Source organism: Phascolarctos cinereus, unplaced genomic scaffold, assembly GCF_003287225.1.
Source record: "Phascolarctos cinereus isolate Bilbo 61053 unplaced genomic scaffold, phaCin_HiC Scaffold_1;HRSCAF=81, whole genome shotgun sequence".
Classification (NCBI taxonomy): Eukaryota; Metazoa; Chordata; class Mammalia; order Diprotodontia; family Phascolarctidae; genus Phascolarctos; species Phascolarctos cinereus.
Genome location: NW_027555514.1, coordinates 206,695,557 through 206,714,257, shown reverse-complemented (window position 1 = coordinate 206,714,257; position 18,701 = coordinate 206,695,557). Strand labels below are relative to the sequence as shown.

The 18,701-nt window shown below is 37.5% G+C and overlaps 1 protein-coding gene and 1 pseudogene across 1 annotated transcript in view; both read left to right on the top strand.

Annotated features, from left to right (window-relative positions):
• The window catches only part of FAR2 (fatty acyl-CoA reductase 2), a 172,563-nt gene that overhangs the window by 56,540 nt on the left and 97,322 nt on the right, over positions 1-18,701 (top strand). The window lies entirely within an intron of this gene.
• Positions 11,454-11,832, top strand: LOC110200467 (U6 snRNA-associated Sm-like protein LSm2 pseudogene; annotated as a pseudogene).

Genomic DNA, 18,701 nt, shown 5'->3' with positions numbered 1-18,701 from the left:
CCCTTCCCAAGTTACACCTTTCCTTACATGTTTCCCCTTGATATGCTCAAGTATGTTCCCCCTCCCTTGGTCATACGTCATGGGACGTTAATGAGGCTCTAATTTTATGCGGGGTGTGTCAGATAATAGTAATGACATTCATTAAGCAGGCGCACTAATATTTTTCAGATGTCCTCAGGTTGACCCTAACTGGTCTGAGCTGGCTCGACCCTTATCTTGATTTTGGGGTCTTTATGGAACCATCAACTTTTTATTGTGTAAGCCCGAGCCCACCTACAGTGTACTACTTCCTGTAGCTGTTCTTAAAATCTCTGCATTATTCTACTTGTGGAAAAGTAAGCCCATCTAACTCTAACAATTGGAAAGACAAACAGGGGATAGAATTGAACTGGAAGTAATTTTTAGCTGGATTTTATAGTCCACAATTGCTGGATTTTAAACATCACCTGGCTCTTATTAAATCTATGGAAAAGATTAAATCTATGGAAAAGATCACCAACACAGAGAGAATAAGAACAAATGGACGTTGTTGTTTTAGACAATTAACGGGAGTGAGCTTTTGATTTTTTTTTAAATCATGCTTTGAAGTCATAGACCTGTTTAATGGATTTGTTGACTACCCAGGTGAAGAGGTCAGTGTTAAAGAAGGCAGGAACTAATAGGCCACGTGTATATTATAGGCTACATGCTATTTGACCCAGAGGTTTCTTTGGAGAATGTCTTGGCAGCTAAGTGGTACAATGGGAACTTCAGCTCTGAGCCTCAAGTCAGGAAGCCTAAGTTCAAATCCTACCTCAGACCCTTGGCAAGTCACTTAACTTCTGCCTGCCTCAGTTTCTTCAACTGTAAAATTGGAATAATAATAATAATGCCATCCTTCCAGGTTGTTGTAAGAATCAAATGATTTATAATATTTGTAAAGCACTTAGCACAGTTCCTGGCACATAGTAGGCGCTGCCCTGGAAGCCACTGCTAAGTACAAGTCCCTTCCTCAGTCTACACTGAGGTATCAACAGCATAGCTGCTGATTGGTACCTGTTCCCACTCTTTGTATAATATCAGGACTCTCTGTCCTAGATTTGGAATGTCTTTTTGCCTTAGAGCACAATTGCAGGCCCTAGTTCTGTCTGTGCAGTGGAAGGCTTTGTATAGGACCTTTGTGGTTATGTCCCTTTTCCTGTGTCTGCAGAGCTCTGTCTCCCTAGTTTGACCTTTGTTGGAAAAATACTGAAACTTTTCCTTAGGTTTCCCAATCAGAACTCAATCTAGCATTTTTCTAGGTCCTTGTGGAGTAGTTATGGGGAAAGGAAAGAGTACAGCAGGTCTATACTGCCTCCTCCTACTCTGCCATCTTGGCTTGTTTTCCCTAAGCTCTTTTAGCTAATATCAATCTTAAGCCTAAGAACTGGAAATTGAGGGGATATCCATCAATTAACTGAACAAGTTGTGGTATATGGTTGTGATGGAGTACTGGATAGAAGATAGTGCTATAAGAAATGACAAGCAGGATGGTTTCAGAAAAACTGGGAAGACTTATGTGAAATGATGCAAAGTGAAGTGAGCAGAACCAGGAGGACACTGTACATAATAACTGCAATATTGTACAGTGATCAATGGTGGATGACAGTTATTCTGATCATTACAATGATCCTAGACAATTCCAAAGGACTTATGATGAAAATGCTATCTACCTTCAGAGAAAGAACTGATTGATTCTGAATTCAGATTGAAGCATAATTTTTCACTTTCTTTAAAAACAAAAACAAAAATAAAACCTTAAGCCTGTAGAGCTTTCCAGATCTGCTCCCTTGGCAAGACAGAATGACATTTTTGGTGAAAAGCAGATTCCTTTAAACCTGGGATCTGCACAGCTATTTAGGTCTTGTTCTCCTTAGACTTTGAGGGATTTTCCCTTCTTGAGGCATAGAAGGCAATAAAGGGAAACACAGACAACTTCCTGAGGGGTTTGCTCTCTGTCTCAAGCTGAAAATGGTACTAGAGAGAAAAGTATCATTTTCCCATTCAGTTCTTTCTGCAGTCCTTCTATCTGATTCATTCCCTACATGTCAACTAGTTTTAGCTGTGCTTGGCTGTCCTCTACTCTGCTTACCTTTATTAACCTTCTCTCAGTTTCTCTTCTCCTGCATTCTCAATTTGGAAGGCTTTGGTAGTCCATCTTCTATAAGCAACTTCTTTTGACAGCTGTTCTAAGTCTTCTCAGCTGACTTCTCAAGTGTCTTCTCAAAATGTGTTTTTTCATATCTCTTCTTATGCATAAAATCAGGGTACTCTATGTAGTAATCCACCTCTACCTTAGGTTGAGAAACCTAAAATCCATATTTTTATCAGACATGACATAAAGAGTCCATAGATAATTGTCCCATAGTTCTCTAATAGTATTTTTATTCAGACTTTTCCAGAAATAAACTGCAAAGTCCTGAGAATAGTAGTATTCAAACTAGCTGCTGGGAAACAAGGTACTACAGCCATCTCTAACATCAGTTTTGAATTATTTCTGCTTCTGTACTGATTTTATTTAGTTCTTCTCAGTGCTTCTATCTGAGGAACTATTTTCTCTCAAATCCTTAGACTTGTATGTGTTTCTCTTGAAGCTACTTTACTCTCTTTCTCCTATGAATACAGTTTTTCTGCCCCTGTGAGTAAATAAATTGTTCATACAAGAAAGGGGCAGTGTCCTGTATTTCTTTATTCAAATTTCCCTCATAATAATCCTATGTGCCTTGTGGATCGTACTTGGTGATTGACAGTATGTTATTGGGACTTGAATAAAATAGCTATACCAAATACTTTTTTTCTGACGTTTTCAGTGTAGCGGACTAGGTAGCAGAAAGACAAGAAAGATCAGCTTGACATTCCATGGTAGCCACTTAGAGAATATTGGGATGAATAATGTGAAAAATCTTTTCAAGATTTGGTTAAATACATCACGTATGTATTAGTGTTAGCCTATGTAGGCCCAAGTAAACCCTGTATTCTAAATACCATGGCTACCTTAGAAGGTTTGAGAGCAATTTCATACCAGGAGAGTAATGATCATCAAAAATCTGTTACATTCAACAGTAGAAAACTTGCTAATAGACTCAGTATCCCATATACAAACTAAAATTCTTGGCTTTGAAGTAGGGTATCAGTAAGAAAATCAAAGGCTATGTATATGGATTGACATTTTGTCCAATGTCCAGTTGGGTACTGCTTGCCAAAGATGGGTAGCAGAACTAGTTAATTACAGGTTTACTGTATACTATAAACTAGGAAAACAGAAACAAATATTGACTGAAATTAGAGAAGGCTTCAGTACCTTGTTTCCTAGCAGCTCTTTTGATAATGACTATTGTTTGGACTTTGGAGCTTATTTCTGGGAAACTCTAAATCAAAGACTGTTTAGGAACTATGAAACAGATGTCTATGATTATTTAGATAATTATCTATGAGAAATGTAGAATTGGAGTTTTTCAACCTAAGACAGAAGTGGGTCACTACTAATAAGGAGACTCTAATTTGAGGCATTGGATGCTAGATTAGAAACTGGATGAGAAACCAGTTTCAGAAGACATTGAAGAATAACTGCAAATTGACTTAGAAAATCACAAATCACAAACATTATAATGTGTTGTATTTTTATTTGTTTTGTCAAACATTTCTCAATTACATTTTAATCTGCTTCTTCTGTATCTGTAAGTTTGACAGCCTCCCACCCCATCCTCCAGGTCTGTTACTAAGTAACTTATACTAGGGTCAGACAGTATGCATTAGAAGCAGGACTTGGATTCAAGGCTTCCTGGCTAATAGGCCTGGTCTTTACATAATATGTTGAGAAGCCTTTCACTGCATGTACTTATATACTAAATTATATTAATTGTATTACTGCTTCCAATTTTTCCCCCTAGTACTTAAACATAACCCTCTTATGAACAATTAAATGCTAAGTAAATGTTCATTGATTGATTACTAACTCCAGGACTATGAGTTCCACAAGTATGTCCTGCACCAGACTTAGAAAAAATATATATCAAATATAACATTAGTGAGGTATAATCTCTAGAGATGCACCTCTGACTCTTCTAAGTCAGCTCTCTAAATAGTAAGGTAGAAAGCAAAGTTCATGTTTTCTAAATGCCATAACAATAGTAAAGAGCAAAGCCCAAAGCACTGATCACTATTTTGAATTTCATGGATGGGGAGAAATTCAAAAAGTAACTAATAGCTTGGATCCAGTTTTCAAAACCTAGGAAGGATACTCGATGGCTAACCAACGTGGAAAGATTAAAAGGTATCAGTAAGTCCAATAGTTATTTAGAATTCCAAAAGGCCATTCACTTGTAGTACAATCAACCTCTAATACTCATTCAGACTAGATTTCTTCTATAATGAAACCATGTCCCATATTTAGCAACACATTCTTATGAGATAAATTACAGTTTGTTCCCCTATACTTTTTGATGTTACTTATTCTGAACAGGACCACGAGTTGATTTTGGAAGTAAAATTCTGCCCCCTAGTGGCCAATATTTATAATTACAGCACAGCAAGACAAAGTTAACGAAAGTGGGACAAAGGTAATATTGTCATGCTTTAGCATGGCTATTAGTACTAGTGCATTTTTTTCTTAAATAACAGAATGTGTGAATTTTTCAGAGGAGTGAATTCTGCTGAGAAGTTAAAGCAAATAAGAAGTTGGACATAGCTTGAGATCTAATCAGAATTGAGCACAAATAGTCATGTAGCTGGAAGGGCAAAAAAGAAACGTGGGAAGCAACAATCAGAGCCTGGGAAGAGAATACCTTTTTTTTACATGTAGAAGGTCACAAAACTACAATAGATTATGTGTAAACCTTGGAGAACTATCATTTGTAGAATATTGGTATCAAAATATTGTTTTGCCCACAGTGCCAACAAAGAGACCCCTTGTAATCTCCTTCTAATCAGTTGTTCAATCTCCTTAACTGTCTATGGGCTGAGAGTTCTGGAAGCAGCTGCTGCTCCTGCTGCCACCGCTGCCGCTGCCACTGCCGCTGCCACTGCTACTGCAAATTCAGCGGCTCCCAAGGCTTGTTTCTAGTTTGTTGGGGGTCTGGTCTGTGCTGGCACAGCTTGTGCTGGACTGTACTCCACTCTCACTCCTGCAACAGACCTTTCCTGCCAAACTTCTAAGTTGTCTTTGGCTGGAAAATTATTTCACTCTGTCCTTTCGCGGGGTTCTGCTGCTCCAGGAATTGTTCTATGGCATTATTTAAAAGTGTTAAGAGGGATTTGGGGGAGAGCTAAGGCAAGTCACTGCCTTTTCTCTGCCACCTTGGCTCTGCCTCTTCTTTATTTTTCTTTAAGGAGAAACTTTAACTCGAGGTTAACTATATTTAGCTAATATTTTTGAGCATTTATTCATATTTTCCATGGTTTGCTGCAGCCTACTTCCATTTGGGGCTTAAGAATGGCTTGACATCAAAAATCCTTAAGTGATAATTTTCTTCGTACTAGAGAAAAGATATTAAATATTTATTTAGCATTCCTTTTTCTCTCTCTGAACACTTCCTTTATTCACTCTAAGAGGAAACTTGTTTTTTTTCTTAGACACTTATGTGTCTTTTGAGTTTCAACTGGCCAGAGGGCAATTGCCACCCACATGTATGCCCATAGTCAGGAAACTACATGACTCTCTCAGGTCCATGATGATCTCTTTTCCATCCAGAAAAAGATTCCCTGGTGGTTCTGCTTGATTCCTTCCTCCCTTCTGTCCTTTGAAGCTGGCCTTGGCATGAAAGTTATTTTGTTCCAAATTGCTTAAAGTGACATATTATAGCTTCAAAATTATTCTAACCCTGATTCTTAAAGTTTTCTTTTTTGTTGTTGTTATTTTTGTTTTTACTATCTGAACATATTAAAGCACATTTTGACAGAACTATATTTAAGCATACCTATCCAGTTCAGAGGATGATCACTTGGGAGAGCACTATCTGGTTTGAGAAAGGAGATTAAGTGAAACATTAAGTAAAACACAGAATGATTTTTTTAGATTCTATGAACTTTATAAATTCCTAGAACATTGCCTCAGTTTCTTTATCTTTAGGGCCCGTGAATCTTTCCTACTAGGGTTAAAAGCCATGCGGCAAGTGTAGTATGGTATAATTTAGTTTAACACGGGGCCACTAGGTGGCACAGTGGATAAAGTGCTGGGCCTGGAGTCAGGAAGAGCTGAGTTCAAATGTGACCTCACTAGCTGTGTGACCCTGGGCAAGTCATTTAACCTTTTTGCCTCAGTTTCCTCATTTGTAACATGAGTTAGAGAAGGAAATTGCAAACCACTCCAGTATCTTTGCCACTAAAACCCTAAATGGAGTCAGGAAGAGTCTGAAACAACTGAACAACAGCATAGGATGGTATAGTAGTAAGACTTTGAAATTTGGAATCAGGAGAAGATTGGGTTCAGATACCACCTCCTATCCTTACTAGACATGTAATCCCAGCCATTTAATCTCTCTGAGCCTTTTAATCCATAAAATGGAGATAATCATTCCTGCAGCACTTAACCTTGCAATGTTTTTTGTGAGGATCAAATGAGATCATATGTATGTATATGTGTGTGTGTGTGTGTGTATGTATGTATGTATTAGTTCTTATTATTCTAGAAAGAAAAAGAGAAAGAAAAGGAATGAGAAGAAAAAAGGAAAAGTAAAGAAAAGGTCATTAGGTCATCTTTTTTAATGCAAAGAAAAAAACAGAAGAAAGGTCAGAAAGCAACTCAGATAGTCAAGACAGCTTTGAAGGCTAAAGGTTGAATTTATTATTTTTTTAAAAGCAAGTTAGATATAATAGAGATCTACAGTTTCACCTATAACTCTCTTTTTTGTGTTTTACTGTGTATATGGAAATGAGTTTTCTTTAGTGTTAAGTTTAGAATAAAAATAAATAAAATTTTAAAATTTTAAAAATGAATTTTCTTACAGTTTGGTTCTTTTTTTTAAAGCATATGCATTACCAAGGTTGGGATCATAGGAGAAAAGGCCTTGGTACATAGGAATATTCCTAAAGACAAATGCCAGAAATAGTCTCTGACATTTGTCTTTAGGAGTATTCCTATATACCTCTTGATAAAACCATTGAAGATATAGGAAAATGACATCAACATCTAGCTGGTATCCCCAGTTGGAAACTTGACACCATATATTGCCTAATTAAAGGCAACAAAAAAAATGTGTGGAATCGAATCTAGAAAACAAAAGTAAGTCAGAAATTCTTGATCCCTTTAATCACTGATTAATAGTGAAAGCCAAACATTTAAGGGCAATACAAGAAGTCAAAGTAGTGAGCAAAAAAATTAATTTAACATTCAAAGATAATGCTATACTGCCTTGAAAAGCAAAGAAATTAGAAGAGAAAGAAGGGTATAGAAATTTAATAAAAGCATAGGTTAGATCAAACACAAAATGTGTATAATTAACATAATGAAATGACAAAATGATTCCATAAAGAGAACTGACTACAGCTTCTCTACAAAACTGGAAAATATCAAGACTGCATAAGAACCATAATTATTGACTCCAACACTTCAGAGTGGTACATGGACTGCTAGCAAAACCTATTACCAGCTTCTTCTTAATGAAAACTTGATATCTTATCTCTTAACAGTAGATATCATATATTTACTGCAAATGATAAGAACATCGGTGGTCTCTTCAAATATAGGCCAACTGCATATTAATGTATTATGTTTGAAGCATTTCTAGTTTTGCTGTAGTGTCCAACTCTTCAAGACCCCACTTGGGATTTTCTTGGCAAAGATATTAAAATGGTTTACCATTTCCTTCTCCAGATCATTTGATAGATGAGAAAACTGAGGGGAATAAAGTTAAGTGACTTGCCCAGGGTCACACAGCTGCTAAGCTGCTAAGTATCTGAGGCTAATTTGAATTCATGAAGATGAGTCTCCTTACTCCAGACCTGGCACCCTATCCTCTGCACCACCTCGCTGCCCAGTTTATATTGCTCAAAAAAATTGATTAACAGTGTTTTGGCTGAGAAGAGGGTGTGCCACAAAGTTCTAGGAATGCTAAGAGTAGCTCAATATTGATTCAGTGATTACTGAACCCAATTATGCTATAAAATTTATTCCATATATGTGTGTATATATGTGTATATGTATATATATATATGTATATATATATATATATATATGAAATCACAGAACCTAAAAAAAACCCCTCAGATCCAGACTCATAGCTTAGAAGTATATAAAACAATGAGAACATTTTGATGTCCATGTAGAAAACCCTTCTCTATTTTCAAAATGACACCAACACAATAATGTCAAGAAATATTCGTATAATTTGTGACCTCTTCCAGAGAGGCACTTTTAGCCCATGATAGTTTCGCCTAGATTTAAGTCCATTATCTTTATTCCTGAATAGAGCTGGGCACCTAAGTGGTACAGTGAATAGACTGCTGGGCCTAGATTTAGGAAGACCTGAGTTCAAAATGAACTTCAGACGTCTGCCACAGTAACCCTGGGAAAGTCACTTAACCTCCACCCATCTTCAGGTTCCTCATTAGTAAAATGAGGATAATAATAGCATCCCCATCAGGGTTGTTGTGAGGATCAAATGAGGTAACATTTGTAAAGCACTTCACAAACTTAATGCACTATGTAAATGCTAGTTGTTGCTTTTCTTGTTGTTACTTACATTAACTTTTCTTTTGACTTGGTAACCAAACAAAACCCAATACAATGTTAATGAAACACAGGAATATGTGAGAGACAATTCTCTTCCCCCTTTTTGTTATCTCCTCTGGAAAATCATTGTGAACAATTAATTTAACAGGATGGGAAGGTTGTTAAGAAAGTGGAAACACTGTCTTCTCCACTGAGGCTACTTGTCCTTGCTTGAGTGTTTTGTGACCAGATGTTTTGTACACAATACTGCTGAGGAATTTTATTTCATATAAGTTTATTTCTAACAGGTTCCTGCAGTAGCTAGAAATGGAAACAAAAGATTAGGAAAGGGAAAGTCTGTCCTTTACACCACTTGAGATCAGATTAGATGTCCTTTCTATATTAGAAAAAAACAAAAAGGAAAAGAAAAAAAGTGAGGTGAAAGAGACAAAACCTCAAATGCTCTTTCCTTTTCTAAATCATAAAATCTACCTTAATCTAGAATCATAGCATGTTAGAGTTACAAAGCAACTTAAAGGTCATCTAGTTTAAATCTTTCCCTTTACAGGTGAAAAAATTTAGTTCTAAAGATATTAATCACCTTTCCCATGGTCACACAGGTCGTAACATAACTAACTCAAAATCAATTTTTACTTAGTCCAGTGCCTTTCTACATACCAAGCTGCCTCTATACTTGTAGGTTTTGTTAGTAGCATATATTAGATTGTATAGGTGCAGAAATTATGCATTTCATAATTATTTTCTACTTCCAGATACTTTGGGCAATATATAGACTCAAACCAAGCATAAAAAAGTGGAGTATTTATGATGCCAACTCTCTTGTCAACTCTCTTGACCTCTCAGTGCTCCAAGCAATATCCTAAGACTTTTATTTGCTGAGCAGATACTAACCTGAATTAGCAGAAGGAGTTTCCTCCCTGGGAATTTCCCTACATTCTTTAAAAAAAAATGACAAAAAACAATCAGATGCAAAATCCTGTGCCAATTGTGAGAAACTGAGAAATTAGGAGAAAAAATGGAAATTCAAATTTTAATAATATTCTCATTATAGCTGCAATGACCAGAATTTATAGTCTCCATATACCATCTAGAGTATATTTGCCTCTTCTTTAAATGCTTCATAGCTGTGAAATAATGGATTTGAACTGTGCCCATTTTTTTCCCCATGAGATTTCTATTTTCTAAAGAATTGTATGTGTGAAGTATCAAGGCTAACTAGTTTTTGCTATGGTTCACTTGTTTAAAGTGCATAGAACCTGCAAAGATGTTTCCCTCCCCCACTCACTTTGAACTGATTCCAACCTTGAGCACCAAATATTTCAGCTTTGATGAGTCAATAGTAGCCCAGGATGTGCACAGGGTTAAATTTCCACTTGAAGTACTAAATTGAGAACATGAAACAATTTCCTAAAATAATTTTGTATAATAAAAGCCCATATAGATGGTATTTTATAATTTTTAATATGTTGATAACAGTGAAAGAAAACAATTTAATAAGAAAATGAAAGAATGCTTAAATTTCAAATTTGTAGTTTTATGTATTAGTGAGATACTTACATTTTCTCCTACAGTTTATTTACATATACCTACATGTTTACATATGTGTACAACTTATTTGAAAGTCAAGAGCATGTATCCTGTGTTAGTGAAATAGATGTGGTATGCTGCAAAGGTAGAGAAAGTAGACAAGAGTCCTTCTCTTCATTATTAGTGTTTCTGTCCCACCTAAAATAGATTTTCATTCTAGTATTACTGTCCAAAAAATGTGAAGACAGTTTTAAGTAGTAGTGGAATGACATTTATTCATGATTGGGGTTTCCTTCTCATTTTATGAATGCCATTCCATTTTTGTTTTAATCATTTTTTGATGTAATATGAATATGTGTAATATCATTCAGGGTATCTTTAAAAAATAAAATCTTAAGCTAAATAGGTTTGTTGCAAACTGCACCTGTTCTATTAATCTCTAAAACACAGGATCATATTTTTAAATTACATTAAAGTGAATCCATAATTCTTTTGGGGGGGCAATTGGGGTTAAGTGATTTGCCCAGGGTCCCACAGCTAGTAAGTGTCAAGTGTTTGGTCTGAGGCAGGATTTGATCTCAGGTCCTCCTGACTTCAGGGCTGGTGCTCCACCTAGCTGCCCCTAATCCATAATTCTTTAAGGACTAAGTTTTATTTTTTTTCCTTAAAATCATAGATCTAGAGCTAGAAAGGACACATTGATGTCACATAGGTGAGGAAACTAAGGCTCAGGAAGATGAAGTATAACCCATGGTTATACTTCTAATGCAAACTATTAAGCATTAGAATCACAATTTGTGCTCAAGTCCTCTGACTCCAGAACCAGTATTCTTTCCACAGTATCCTTTGGTCCCTGGTAAATGAGTGTAAATAAAAAGATACAGGAGGGAAGTGGTGATTCTCCCCACCCCAACCCCCAGCTTACATGCTCTAGTTAATTGCCTTCTAAGATTCATTTTGAGATGATAGAGAGTAGATATTAAGTGTCAAACCCCATGAACCCCAATTTTAAACAGTCTGTTCTGAGAAAGAAACAAACAAATTAGGGTACATGTGTCCACGGTTTAATTTCTCTCAAACTGGCTTGACATGCATTGCATTGGAGTTCAGTCCAAAACTAGGCCTCCCCTAAGGGGGCCAGTTCAGAACTGGCTCAATTTGGGGGTATAGGCTTATATGCCCTTAGGAAGAGTAGTTGTTCGGGGTGGCAACGATCGGCTCACAAGGCCCACAGCTCCCCGCAACCCCAGCTAAGCCACCCCACCTCCTCTCCCGGACCCGAGCCGTGGCGCAAGGACCATGCTCTTCTACTCCTTCTTCAAGTCACTTGTGGGAAAGGATGTGGTCATGGAACTCAAGAATGACTTGAGCGTCTGTGGGACCCTGCACTCTGTGGATCAGTATCTCAACATCAGACTAACAGATATCAGTGTTACAGACCCAGAAAAATATCCTCACATGCTTTCTGTGAAGAACTGTTTTATCCAGGGCTCTGTAGTCAGATATGTGCAGCTGCCAGCAGATGAAGTTGACACCCAGCTACTACAGGACGCAGCTCGGAAGGAGGCTATGCAGCAGAAACAGTAGTGACTGTTAGCACTGCCTGTGTGACATTTACACCCCCCCAGTCCCTCAACTCAGGATCCTGTTTTTAAAGTGAAGGGGTTTTATTGTTTTGTTTTGTTTTGGAAGGGCAGGGGGAATAACAGGATGATTTCTAAAAGTGATAGTGCAAGGGAAAAATTATCCCTTGTAGTGACAGGAAGGATGGATAGGGAGGGGGGAGGTGTTGCACAAAGCATTCATCTTGTCCTCTTCCCAAACTCCTTGTTTTCTTTCTCCTTGTGGGAAAAGTGAAAAGTAGGTGGAAAGTAATGGGACTGTCTCCCTGGGAAAGAGATGTATCTCAAATTAGGGAGTAAAAAGAACCTGTCCCACATCGGGAATAAAGTTTGAGCCTTGGAAAAAAAAAAAAGGAAGAGTAGTTGTTCCAAAAGGGTACCAATCAACTGTGATTGGTCAGCATACTGGGAGGTGGGTTATATTAAAATAAGGCTCTTTGAGTAAGTGACCCAGGTCACTGAATCCTGGTCAAAGAGACATCAATTCCCATATCACCTGTCTTGACAATAAGGAGGAATCCACATTCTCCCAGACCTCTCAGGGCAACATAATAATCAGGAATAGACCTGTGTGGGACAGCTATCCTTATTTCCAATAAATTCAGAGGCTTCTCCATGTGTGGGACAGCGACCCAACCCAAATTAAACTCAGAGACTTCTCAAGGTGGAAAGTAAAGGTTACCTTTATTACAATCTCCCGAGATGGCTGTCTGCTCCTTCCATACATGTGGAGACAGAGAGAGATGGAGTAACAGGGGCTGCCTTATGAAAGCAAATCTCTGCCCACCACGCAAACAAGCCTCCACCCACCGCAAACAAGTTTCCACCCACTACTATCCCTTACCCCCATAACTGGGGGTGGGCTTACATTCTAAGCTGAGTTCTAAGTTTCTTCCTATCCTCTTAATTGGGAGGTGAGGCTTACATTCCAGGCCTGAAATTCAAAGACAAAGAAAGGGGCCGATGCTCAGGTTGGGGGTGGGGCAGGGCTTATTCTTTCTGTTAAGTGCTTAAAAACAGGGTCTAAGTGGAGGAGGATTTTGAAAGTAATAATCAAGAATTATTTGACCCTTTGAGGAGCCTTCACTTCTGAGAGTTCATTTCTCACACTACCTTCTGAACTCATTACCTTAATTACACTGAGAAGTCTTCACTGGGACATCCCATTCATCCAGGTAGAAGGCAGAAAGGAATTTTTATTGCCATCTTGCAAGAAAGGGTGACCCACACTGAAAAACCTCTCAGTGTCAGGGCTGAACATAGATACAGCAGGTTTTTATAAGGCCCTCCCCAACAGTTCATCTCCCCATCCCCCAAGCCTTGAGGGTAAATCTTCCCGGAGATAGTGACAAACAAACAGATGTGGTTATCTTGAAATGTTCGAATTCTGCAAATCCCTGCAAAATTCCTGTTCCCCCCCCCAGGGTCCCCTGCAGACTCCATACAACCATTTGTTCACACAGTTGGGCAAAAGGCCTGTATTTTGAATTTAGATTTTATGAGGGGTTTTCACCACATTCCATTCAATCTCTTCTCTCATTGGCTCATTGAAAACCCCTCACACCACTCCCCATACATTCCCTTCACTATCTCATCCTGTATCTCTGACCCATCTAACCTGATTCTGTATCATTATTTTCTTGGATCCCTCTGCCCTAACTTCTAATGGAAGTAATTTTGAGAAAGAATCCTCGACTAACCATAAAATTTGTCTATCATGTCTTCTTCGTTGCCTCCTTTACTTCCTTACTCTTTTTCTTATCTGAATTCTTCCCCTTAACCATCACCCCTTTAAAATATGGGAAGGATTGATCTACGCATTGAAAAATCAAAGGGGCAGTCCCCTTTTTAAATGCAGATATAGAGACCCAAAAGAAAACAATATTGCAATTGTCCCTTTAAGATTCAAAAAGTCTTTTCCTATACAGCTGTCTGGCAGGGAAGAAGTCCTCTGGTTGGTAGTTGTTATTTGTTCCAGCCACCTCCAGCACAGCATCTCAGCATCTTCTTCTTCTTTTCTTCTTGTAGGAACCAGCTTTCTGTCCATCCTCCTACAAAAGTGACCTTAGCACAATTTTAAATTACCATTTCTAATCCTTATAACCCTGATCATTTTTACAAACTCAAAATTGAAACCATGACCAGTCATCATGTTTAAGAAATTCACATCAGGACTCAGTGTCTCATACTTTACATTAATCCATTATTAATTTCCTCAACAGAAGGATGAGATTTCACCAAGAAATTAATAGCAGGCTCCAGTACATACATAAATATATTAAATAATCAATTTTAACACAATACATATAAGATCTTAAACTTTTAGTCATGCCATGTTTCTTTGATGGCATTTACAAAATACACCACAAGCCATTCTTCTTTTAATGTAACAAAACTCTAGACAATGATATTAACCAAATAACAAACTAACATTCTCACAAGCCCCTGACCTATTGTCTCTATGCCATTACCAAGAATTAACGAACTCTAACTCATATGGGAACACAACAGGAACACTAGTCCCAGTTCTATAGTAACCTAAGATATTTCATAATCAATTATTTTAGTAAATTTGCTACTGTACTCACAAACCTTCTGATTATAGAAACTTGCCGCTAAGAGACTTATGAGTCTCTTAGTTTATATATATATATATATATATATATATATATATATATATATATATATATATATATATATATATATATATATATATACATGAGACTTGTGATAAGGGAACAACATTTCCCCAACTTCCTGTCAACTCCAGGCAGAGTGTTATGTCAAACTGCAAACTGCATTGAGCCAGGTTTAAAGTCTGCTAGGTGTCATAGTGGGGAAATTGAGTCAGCAGAATCCTACCTCAGCCATGCAGAAAAGTCATTCTCCCGACCTTCCCATGAGAACACCTTCTTGCAGCTCATAGTTGCAGCTCACAAACCTCTTTGCAGGTTGCTGACATCATGGGTCAGTAGCTCAATCAGTTTGTTGTTAACCATACCTGGATTTAGACTCAAAAAAATATTTCATTAACAGATTCCAAGGTCTTATATAGCAAATTCCCCTCATCAGAGTTTCAGGTGTGACTATAGTTTCATATTAATTAGGGAACATTTCCAAAGTGAGTAGCTTGCATAACTTCCTACACATGTTATGGTTCCTAAGTAAAATCAAATTTCCATTAAGATCATAAGTTGCTACTCCAAATAGATTTGCCTTTCTGTTCCTCAAGCTTATCTATCCCTCTCTAACCATCCTTAATCTGAAAGAATGAGACATTTTCAGGACTCAAATCTTGTACATATAAGTTTAAATAGTAATTTTAGCTCTTTAGGCCATGGAATTTCAGATCAAAACAGTAAGATCTTTCCTACTTACACCTTATGTGCTTTAGTATTAATCACTAGCCTTAGATCTCTGATGCTGCTTCCATTGAGACTGTTTCTCTAAAACCGCCCAGTTAAGCCCAATCCAAGTACACAACCAACCCAGGAATGAAACTCAAAGTTCATAGAGGATTTGAATATTATTTCCATCAACAATAAATTATTACTGCAACAAATTAGCTTGCAAATACAAATTTAGTGGGCCCTCTAAAAGAATATCAAAGACTTCATCAAAACATCATAAAAATATCTCCTTTTCTTAAAAACAGCTTACAATTTCCTAATTACCATTGTCAACCTGAACATTGGTTAAAGAGACCACAAGCTAGTGATAAGTGACATTCCACCCTGACTCAGGATATCTGGGTTACTCATTTTCATGGTCTCCAAATGTTTAACCTGAGCATGAGAAAAGAAATTTAAATAAGATAGGCAAATGTCAGATCCAGGACACCTGGGTCTCCTTTACCACCATCAAGGTATTGTCTGGGTTAAAGTCTCCTCAGTGGTCATAAACATAAGAATGCTCTTCATCAGCATTCTTAGCTCACTCAGGAAGAAAAGATCAGTTCAGGTTTTTGGCCCTTATTGGGGCTCAATTGATCCTAGTTACCTAATTTCTTTAGTCCAGAGGTGTCTGCAATGGCCCACTTAATCAGTAAAACGAAAACTCCTGCACAGGATTGATAAGAATTATGAGATTTTACAAAATCTTTCTCGGCATAATTACATAGTTTCTTTACACACACACACAGGTATACTTCTACCAGTGATTAACTTAAACAATAACTCCAAATAGCTTAATTAACAATTTTAACTTCATAAGTGAAAGCCAAATATTCCCAGCTAAAATTTTGCTTTAAACGGAGGCAAAATTTGTAAGTTCTCATTTCTTAATTTACAATTCTTCAAAGGAAATGTTACAAAACAGGACCAGATAGAATGCCCCAACAGTCCCGATTCACTCCTTTTTTTCTTTTCTCTGAAGGCACAATTCTTAATTTAACATTCTGGGTTATAAAATAAATTGCCCTTCCAACAACATAACTAAAACAATTGCTTACTAGATTACATCACATGAGAACATTTGGAAATATGTAAGCAGTACATTAAAAGCTTATAACACACCCAATAAAGATCTTTCTTTCTTTCTGAACTCTTTTACCAGTTCCAGTCTACTGGGGCCACTCCCACCCCACTAGACTGGCTTTTCTTTATTATCTATGGGGTCTGATAGCCTCAGGCCACATCCAGATGCAACCCCAATGACACTACTTGGCCTAAACATCCCCAGGCAAGCTAGTATCTGCCAAAAGAGCCTGGCTCATAAATCCCCCAACAAATCCAATAGCTAGCCTAAAGAAGGCCTGGGTTGAAAAACATATATATGTACACATATTTTTCTATTTTTCCAATTTCTAATTGAGGCCCTGATATGAGAGAACACCTCACTAATTCCAAATACATATCAATAAGTTTTTCCACAATAAAACGTGTCTGTACCACAGGGCATTTGCTATAAAATTATTTCCACAATTGTAATAAATTTTGAAATGACCCATTATCAATTTAGAAGGATGTACTTCTAAGTCATTTTGTACAGAAAATCATTCATCTCATCATTAATACGTTGAAACTATAACTTTAAACCACCATACATTTTTATAATAGTCAAGATTTTAAATGAAAATCTACTATCATAGCCTTATAACCAAATATACCTCACTAGGTATTTAACAGTTTCAAATTATCTCAATTTCATCATTAAAGATAAAGAGACATCTCCACTCTTTATCACTAAAAACGCATTCCAGGCCAAGAGTTACACCATTTCCACCTCACAACGGTCCCTCAAATTTTACAACCTAAGAGCTTTAGAAATACAACAATTTAGAAATACAGTAACAACTTGAACAAACTTCAGATAACATCAATTATATTTCCAGATTATCACATATAGAAATGATCTCTCTTATTACTCTTAGTACTTTTAACAATTGCCTTAAATAATAATAACAATGATTATATTTTTTTATAGAATTGTAAACTTAAATCCAATCAGATCCTAATTTATAATTGCTAATGATACACATTTTAAAACATTTTTGTTTTAAATCCAATACTCTTGGCCCTTTAAAACGAAATATTCTCCACAAATTTATATATTCCCTCAAAAAGACACGTGTAAATAATTCCTGCTCTAAATAATCATCTCTCTTTTTTTCTTTCCTACTTCAAGGTTAACTGGGCTTAATCACTTTTCTCCCCTTATGCAGAAATTCTCTAGGGTTCCAATAAGTATTTGAACAGCCTAACAATCTCCAATCACAATGAGCTGCAAAATTTTAGAAAAGCACTCTCCCCAAATAGTTTTTATAATGTTAAAAACCCTTATTTTTGTAATGTTAAACACATTGCTCCCATACCAGATACACTGGCGGGAGGGATAAAGACAGCCATTCAGATTCTTAGCCTTGGGATCCCATTAAACCTGAATTCTAATCCTCAATCTTTTTCTTCTCCTATCTTGGGCTGCAAGCTCCTTATCAGTTAAAGGCTGATTGCTGGCCTTCTACTAACTTCTGAGAGATTCTCTCCTTTTTTATTCTAATCTCAATCTCCCCCAGAAAGCCTGAGGCAGGTCTTTCCCACTGTTCCTTTTCCAATCTCAGACCTCAAAAGTTACCCCAAAATTTTTCTGGCAGACACAAAACATCCATAGACAGACAAACAGACAGGGTGTGCACAATCCTACTTCTAACCTTGACCGGTCAAAAGAAACTCATTTTGTCCCAGGTTCTCTCTTAGACTGTTCCTTTTCCCATGGTTCATGAGTTCTCATCCCCTCAGGACTCACCAGATCTCACCAAACTCCTTTTAGGGGAGTGGTAGCCTTACTGACCTGTAGACTTTCCTCCCTCCCCACTCAGGTCACCCAGGGGCTCACCAGATCTTGGCTTTGGCTGCCTTAAAGACTCGAACCACTTAGGTGCCAAGGACTCACGGGATCTTGCTTCCTGGGTCTGTGTACACAAACTTTACCATGACCATAAATCAGTTTTCTCTGTAGACTGTCTTCGCTAGCACCATTGGAGCTCCGCTTGTTTTCATTTCTGCCTTCCCCGAGTTCTCTCTTCAAGAACGGTTTACCCAACTGGGGTGAGTTCTTCCCACAAGATCCAGGGACCGCTGGGGAAAAAATTCCCAGTGGGTACCTACCCGAGGATCCTGATAGGGACGACCTCCCCCAGGCAGGAAAAATATCTCGGTGGGAACTCCAAAAGCTGTGTGGGACAGCTATCCTTGTTTCCAATAAATTCAGAGGCTTCTCCAGGTAGAAGGCAGAAAGGAATTTTTATTACCATCTCGCGAGAAAGGGTGACCCGCACTGAAAAACCTCTCAGTGTCAGGGCTGAATAGATACAGCAGGTTTTTATAAGGCCCTCCCCAACAGTTCATCTCCCCATCCCCCAAGCCTTG